Source organism: Chenopodium quinoa, unplaced genomic scaffold (genome assembly GCF_001683475.1).
Source record: "Chenopodium quinoa cultivar QQ74 unplaced genomic scaffold, ASM168347v1, whole genome shotgun sequence".
In the NCBI taxonomy this organism is placed as follows: domain Eukaryota; kingdom Viridiplantae; phylum Streptophyta; class Magnoliopsida; order Caryophyllales; family Amaranthaceae; genus Chenopodium; species Chenopodium quinoa.
Window position 1 is genome coordinate 5,453,189 of NW_018744367.1, and position 8,576 is coordinate 5,461,764.

Genomic DNA, 8,576 nt, shown 5'->3' on the forward strand with positions numbered 1-8,576 from the left:
CTGAGGCAGATGCCACATTCCTCTCCTCCTCATCCTTTCGAAAGAGCTTGCATTCCCTCTTTTGGCGGCCTTGCCCACCACAATAGAAGCATCGCATCTTCGCCCTGTTCTAGAACTCCCTCTTCCTTGCTCTCAAGGGCCTTTTGGTCGCTCCATAGGAGGTGGCCCAGCTAAGCAATTGCACCACCTCTCTTAAAGAGCGTGTCTCCTTTCCCGCAGCTATATGCACTCTAAGTGTATCATAGCCCGAGTGGAGTTAAGCAAGCAAGATATGTCCCGCCATCTCATCCTTCAATGAGATTCTGAGAAGCTGCATGTGCTTGAAGAGTCTAGTCATTCCAAGCACATGAGGTCGGAGGGGCATACCGGGTCTCAATTTGGTATTGTAGACCCTTGACCAAAGCCGGCCCCTCTCCTTAGCAAGACAACCCATATCCGGTGGCTTTATCTTCATGTTTGAGAGTGACCTAGTCAAATCAAACACGAGTCCATCATAGTTGCCATTGACACTCTTGGTGACTCTTACATTGACAACATCCTCAAGTGCTTTGAGGAACATGTTCGGAAAATAGAAGGAGAGCTTTTCTTTCCAATCTTCCGAGATGGAATCAGCCATTAGATGTGTGACTTTCTTGCAATTGGAAGACCATATATCATGAGCCTCATTGCTCATGATTCCCTTAGAGAAGAAGCTTGGAATGAGAGTATCAAGAGTGTACTCCAAGGAACAATTCCGAAGAGTTTTCCTGAGTACCTCTTCCCATTCCTTGAAGTTGACCAAGTTAAGGCTAAAAGCCAACTTGTCGGGGAGTTCCGGGCACATAGAATTGTTGTTTGAGTTACTTGCAGACATGTTTCTACAATTGAAAGAATTTGTAATGAAAAACCATTCATAAACCAATAAGTTTGAAATTTAAAGCGTTCATGCAAATTTTCAATCTTATTGAACATTTTATCCATGCATTAACATTAGTCCCTTTTAGATGAGAATAAAATGTTTCCAAGATCCCAAAAATCAAAAAGTGATTAAGCATGCTTTGGCTTATCTTAACACTTAATATCTTAAGGTAAGCAATCCAATTGCTAATAGCTCCAAGCTACTATTGGTTCGATAAAACGTCACATCTAATGCTTCCTTGACATTTTATCTCCATTGCCACGACATCTAAGGACTCCATACTGATATCGTTGAGCTTAACCAAGACGACTTGTATACCTAGTATACCTTACGTTCCTAGGGAAGCGGTGATGCCTCGCTTTGGCGTAGCCCATCACCACGCGCATTAGTTCAGTAAGTGTCGTTTTTGGAATGGCAAATTTGGCTCAATATTATAGGGACTTAGGGTTTCTATGTTGGTTGATTTAAGTGAACTTAATTAATCATTTGCAACATTTGAAATCCTAAACATGCATCTATCATACAATTTAATCATATATAAGCACAATATATATAAATCATAAGTATAAGATGCATTTTTCAACTAGCATGACCCCTTGAAATCTTCGAATCTTCAAGGGTCTTCGATGCAACTTCTTTGGTTTGTCTTCTTAAAAACGCCGTCTTTGAGAAATCTCCGACAGCTAAGCATCTACTAGCTACTACGACTAGGAATAATCTAAATATTAAGGTACAAAAATACGCAACGGTACACAGACTGTATTTAGATTTACAAAAATACATAACGGATTGTAGTCTGTATTTACTATCCTAGTCGGGCCCCACTAGTTGCCATTTTCACAATACTTGTGAAACAATATACATTCCATTCATCCGTTCACTATATGTGAACGGTCCATGCATTTTACAACGATAAACAAGTAACAATGCATAACACGCGCAAACTAGTAACTAAACTTAGGTGGTTAATCTAATTAATGAGCCTAATTAAAACTAGTCAAAGTTGTTAAATATTTTATGTGATTAAGACGCAATTAGTTCAAGCAATTAACGAAGCTCCCACTAAATTCCACATCCAACTTAATTAATCCAATTAACTAAGTCGGTTAACCCAAATTTTGTGAAAAATAGTTTCTCAAGAGCCGGAAGAATCGAGGCCTAGCCTCGTTAAATTAATTAAATAAAATTATTAAAACGGCAAAAATTCGCAAAACACATAGCCCACGTAACATAAAAATCATCCCTCTAAAACCGAGTGCCTAGCATCATGGGGCTAGGCACCAAGGCTGCAGCTTTTGTGTGCTTGGGCGCAGGCATGCCTGCCTAGCAAGGCACGCTACACCTGCTGGCACAAGCAGCATCGCAGCACGCTACTCATGCTAGCATGCGTGCTGACGTTGGCAGAGTGTGGCAAGGCCTGCTGGGGCTCGCTGCCTTGCCGCCGAGCGAGCATCGTCCAGCAGCCACGCACCACACATCCGCACGCACCTAGTGTGCACTCCCAGCTCGCCACACAGCAGCATCAAGTTGAGGTAGGAGCACCACCATGCGCACCTAGGCAGCCACATGTGGGCTGCGTGAGCAGCCCGGCTGGCCTTGGTGGCGCTTGGGTGATTTTACCTCGATTTGCGTGCTTTTATCACGGGATTTTAATTTCGATATATGTGTGACATAAAATTAATTCTAAATTTATTTTAGAACCAATTTAGAGCAAAATTAAAATAAAATAAGTCCAACTTAATTAAATTTTAATTTTAATAGTGTAAAAGCCTAAATTATTCAAGAACCATTTTTTAAATCAATTTAGGTCTATCTTGATGCTACAAAATTGAAGGGCTACACTCATAATTAATTTAATCAAATATAAATTAATAATGAGATTTGACAAAATTAAGGAGGTTGGAAAAATAAACCCTTTCATCCAATGAAAAATTTCCAACAATAACTTGTGTATAATTGAAAATTACATCTTCCAATATGAAGATTAATTAAAGTTCAACAACAAGTTTTGAACTTTTAGGACTTTAATCAACTTAAAAATGATTAAATACAAAAATTAGTTCAACATGGAATTTAGCAATCAAAGTTCCAACCAAATAAACAATTAAAGATTGAATCTTTAAATTATTAGGGACTTCAAAAATTCACCATAAATATTCACACTTGAAGCAATTTATTTGCGAAATGTGAAATTTTCAAGATTATGTGAAAAATGAACTCACCAAATTAAGTACCAATTATGACTTCATAAACATGGTTAATAAGGTTTATAATTGCAGTAGATTAGTGATGCAACCATACATTAATTTACCTTTAACATGCCATAATTAATCAAGGTTTAAAGATTTAAATTTTTTCGTCAAAAACGAAAAACCCCTCGAAAAACATGTTTCTGGGTGGATTTTGGCTTATGGACAGTCCTCAAAAAGGATAAAAAACGATTAAAACAATAATTCCACCCAAAAATCACTATTTTTGAGTCGAAATCTGGGTTTGTTAGCTAAAATTAGTAAAAGTAAAAATTATAACTAATTAAAACGAGCTTCTAATCTAATTAGAAAGAAAAACCAGAATTTAATTCCATTTTAAATCACCTCAATTAATTATTAGTTACAATAATTAAATAAAGCGCGGCTCCGATACCGCTGTTGGGTTTCGTAGCGTCCAACGCTACGCGGAAGAGAAACCCGCCCAAGACCCGCTCACTAATTAAAGCAACTAAATATTTAATCACATAATTAACAACATAAGATAGAGAAAGAGAAAAGACATTCTTACCCTTGACGCGTGCTTCGCTCGATTCACGAGCTCTTACTTCAAAGCTTGAGCCTCGCAAGTGCGACGACCTCCTACGGCTCGCACCCTCGACCCGATCCAAACGGCCTTAGTCCTGAAGGTTAGTCAGGACTTGAACAATAAAAACTAGAGTATTACGAACTTAAGGTTTTCTCACTTTACAAAGGAGATGCCTCTTTTTAGTTCAACTCAAGTGTTCTTTTCAAAACCCAAAACTTGGGTATTTATAGGGAATGGAGATTTGATTTCCATTCTCCCATCAATGTGGGAGATTTGCATTTTCCCCTATATTATTTTAATCAAAAACAAAATAAAAATGTAATTCAATCAACAAGCTACAAGTGGCACAAGGAGGGAGAAAGAGTACGTGAGGACCACCAAAGGGGGGACCAACTCACCTTGCTTCCCAAGCCAAACACCATCTCCTTTGGTCCCCTCCTTGACCGGCTGACCATGCCAGATGGCTGGCTGGCAGCCCGCCTTGGCTGCTAAGGCTTCCAGCTGCCGCCTAGCACCAAGGCTAGGCTGTCCAGCCAGCATGCCCATGCATGCGTGTAACTAGCAAGCCACGCATGTGGGCTGATGCCTAGGCGCTGCTATGCTTGTGCTGGGCTGCTGCTATGCAATGCCTAGCAAGCATAGCGTGCTTCTTCTTGGTGCCCCAACGTTGGCATGCAAGCATAGCTTGCAGCAATGGCTGGCCCGGCTTGGCTAGCAAGCACGCACATTGCTATGCGCTGCCTGCTTCCGATAGCGAGGCCTAGCAAGCAATTGCGTGCTGCTGGCCTTGCGATGTTTGCGGGCTGTGCTTGGCCATGCCTAGAATGTTGCTATGGCTGGTGCTGCTATGCTTACATGCACGCCCAGCCACAGTACGCACCCACACATGGCACGCATCTTGCGATGCTTGGGCCATACGATGTGCGTGTGCTAGGTGACAGGCGGTATTTTAGGTCGTTACTAAGACACCTCTATCAAATGATATTTGTAGTCCTAAACATGCAACTAAAAGAGTATAGAGGCAAGTTAAGGGTCGAACACAGGGAAACGATTAAGCACCGCTATTTATCTCCTAATGTTAATCTAATTCGATCAAGAAGTATGGTGGGTAAAGTAATGACTAAAGGGGATAGAATAACAATTAAAACAAGCACTAGGGGGACGGATCAAACATGCTATGAATTCAACGAAGTTGGGCATCGGAAAATAGGTTTACATGTAACCCAAGCAACTCATACAAGGCAATATCAAGAATACTCTCTAATCACCTATCGGGATTAAGAGCTTTCCTAGCTAGCATACACTCACACTATCGTCGTAAGGCATACAAGCTAAGGTCATGCAATAATCAATCACCTAATGACTATTCCTAAGTCGCACTATCATCACAATTTAGTTCACGTCATTCAACCACAACATGCATATGGCCATAAACATGGAGTGGCTAATAAGTATCAGCACAAGGAAGATTTAATCACAAATATTCCAAATTAACCTAGCCTAGCATACATCAAACTCAAAGCATATCTTCACCAAACCCCTAGCAACAAGAAACTACTCACTAGTCATAACTACAACTACAATCATACTAAGCAACATTATAACCAATGAAATAGTAAGAAAGACAAAGTTTTTATCAACTAAACTAACAAAGGTAGAAACTTTAATCATAAAAACAAGAGAAAATAGAGAAATATACCAAAACCTTCATTGAAATCCAAATAAAGAGCCATACATCATTCAATCTCCAAGCTTGACCATACATCAATGTTGCAAAATTACTTCTTCAAAAACTAAGAGTAAAACTAATGTTGATAGACAATGAAAATTACACTAAAAACTATCAAGATTGTTCAATACAAAAGTGGCTAAAACAAAAACCTAGAAAAATTCCTTAAAAGCTCTCCTCTAAGATTTCTATGCTAAAAAAATATCCCTATGATAGAATGTTCTCCCTGGTTAGCCGTTTTGCCTCCCCTCCTTTGTTAATTTGGGCTGAAACCGGGATTTGAATCAGCAGCAGACAGGCGCGCCCGCGCTTTAAATGATGGCGCGACCGCTCCTAGAAATGTGCGCCCGCTCCAAAGTGGGTATTTAATGGTTGGTCTAGCTCATCAACGCGCCCGCGCTCAAGGGATGCGCGCCCGCGCCATTTGCCTGGTCTGGATTTCTTCCCGTTTTTCCCTTGTTCCTTCCATCTCCGAATCAACGACATACACTTGCAATCATAAAACAGGAAAGCAAGGCGTAATACAACAAAAGGGGAGGGGAGCATAGACTACCTAAACCATATGAGTACACATTACGCGCCACAAAGGTAGAATACTCGAACTAGGCGGATCATAGCAAAAACATACTAAAATGGACCGAATTATTACTAAAACTACTAGAAAAGACTGTCCTAAGAGCGACATAAATGTCACTCATCACTAGGCGATGCTAGGCACGCATGGGATGGTGACCTCGCCTAGCCTAACACTCGCATGGCTGCGCCAATGCGAGACTACGGCAAAATAAAATAATAATAAAAAAAAGGAGAATGAGAAACAATTATTCAAACACAAGCAAAATAAAATAATAATAAAAAAAAGGGGGGAACGGAATTTATACTAACTCACTTTCGTAGGAATCACGGTTGTTTTTAGCATAAACAACAAGCCATTTAAACCTCAAAGTCGCCAATGAGGACGAGTATGCTCTCGTGGGGGTTTCCAAAGAGTTTAACCCACAACTCTTGGCAACATGCTCAAAACAAACCCAAACAAAGGAGCAAATAATGAAGAAAATCAACTAAAAGCACGGAATAAAACATGGAAATGAAGAGCATAATGAAAAGACATGCATAGATGGATGACAATCTTTCTAAGTACTAAGAGTAAGCACTTTTTTGGATGTTAATGGTTAATTGAAAGATAAGTTATTCTAAGCATAGAGAACTCTAACATGCTCTACTCCACCCGCATTCCATACATTCTTACCGCGTTCCCTCATCTGGATTCAAATCCACCCTTCAAGGTAGCATCTCATGACTCCACGAAGGAGCCGGAACAAATGAAACAAGGGTGACCTGACATCTTACCAAGTCATGCTCTCTCCATATGCTTGAAATCTAGCTCCCTCCACCGACTAGTGACTCAACCAATCCAAGTTGAAAGGACTTAAAAAGGGGTTGTAATGTAGGCTAGGAGGTAAAGGTGAGGAAAAATATGAAAATTTAGTGGTAAATCCTAATTGTGAAGCAAAGAATGGCGCCAATTCTCGAAAACAACGTAGAATATCACCAATTTCCAAACAAAAATACATCTCCCCCAAGCTTTTTCAACACAATCTCACAAAACTATAAATGAAATGCGTAGAATCTCTCCCCCAAGCTTGAATTGAGTATTGTCCTCAATGCGCAAACTAGGGAGGACACCACATCAAAATCTGATTGCAAATTGGCAAAACAATTTGTATTTTATTTATTTATTATTTATTTATTTATTTATTTATTTTATTTATTTATTTTTTTTATAGCTCATGCTGTTGTCAACATTGGATTACTTTGTCCGTGCCTTTTATAACTATGGACGACTTTTTCCGGAATTCACATTTGCTTTTATTAAACACCAAAAATATCGAAGACAACCTTACTTTCCATACCAAACCATCATCTTCCAAGTTATCAAACCAAAATTACAACAAACTTTCTTGGCTCAAACTTCACAATTCTACGGGGGAAAAATGAAATAAAAGGGCCATAGGGTTTGTAAGATGCTAAGAACAAGGAGATGTAGGCTCAACATGGTTAGCAAGGGGGATATGCAAATGAAATTACAAGGAAGCAACAAATGAAAAGTTAAACCCTAGGAAAGCAAAATAGTCACCGAAAAAAATGCCTTTGTCCTCCCTAGATATAGTTCGGTCGCGATCTCGGGTAGCTAGACATCAAGTTCTCGATCTAAGCATGCCTTGGTAAGGATCCTATGCCGCTCATACAATAAGTGTTGGAGGCTTGAACAAGAAAACTCACATCGGGTTACAAAAACTACCTTTAGGGCTTCAAATCCCCCAATGAGGGCAACACCTTCTTACCACAAACAAGTGAATTTGGGTTCGGTGGGCCTTACGAGTTCTAGCACAACTACCTTAGCATAGACATATCTTAGAGTCAACCAATGGCAATCCAAGAACGTGGAAACTCTTAATCCTTAGGAAGAAAGTCATTCAAGAATGCAATCCATCAATTATTGCTCACAATAAACACAAAATATACAACAATCACATGATTAGATTTGAGCAAAAGAAAAATCCAATACAAAACAAAGGAGTATAAAGGCAAAAGGCATGCAAGCAAATAATTCCCAATCGTCAAACAAGGATCGTTCGGCATCAATACCAACGATCACCAGATTTCGAAGAATCAAGAGCATACAACCTCGAACCATTGAACTCCAATCTAAACTAAGGCTACCCTAAAGCACACAAACGAAAAATAGAGAGAGAAAAAAAAAAGAAAGATCTCACCGAAATGATGTCCAAGTGAGAATATCCAAAGTGAAAGCATGCGTCCTAGAAGGAGTGAGTATCCAAATAAAGAGAAAATAAACTATAAACACAAAAGGGGTTAGTCCGAATGAAGGCTAAAAAAAATGAAAGATAAAAAAATGAAAAATGAAATTAAGAAATAGAATGCAGCACTCATTCGGCTTTTATTTATTTTTTTATTTTTTTTGAAGGTTTTATTTTTGCTTCACTATAAACTAATCTACCCTTACAAATTTACTAGATCTACTCTAAATTCAATCATTACTTCAGAAATCATCGAACCATATATTCACACACCGGTCAATCGCCATGTCGGCGAATACCAGCGATTATCATCATCATCATCATTGTCAGG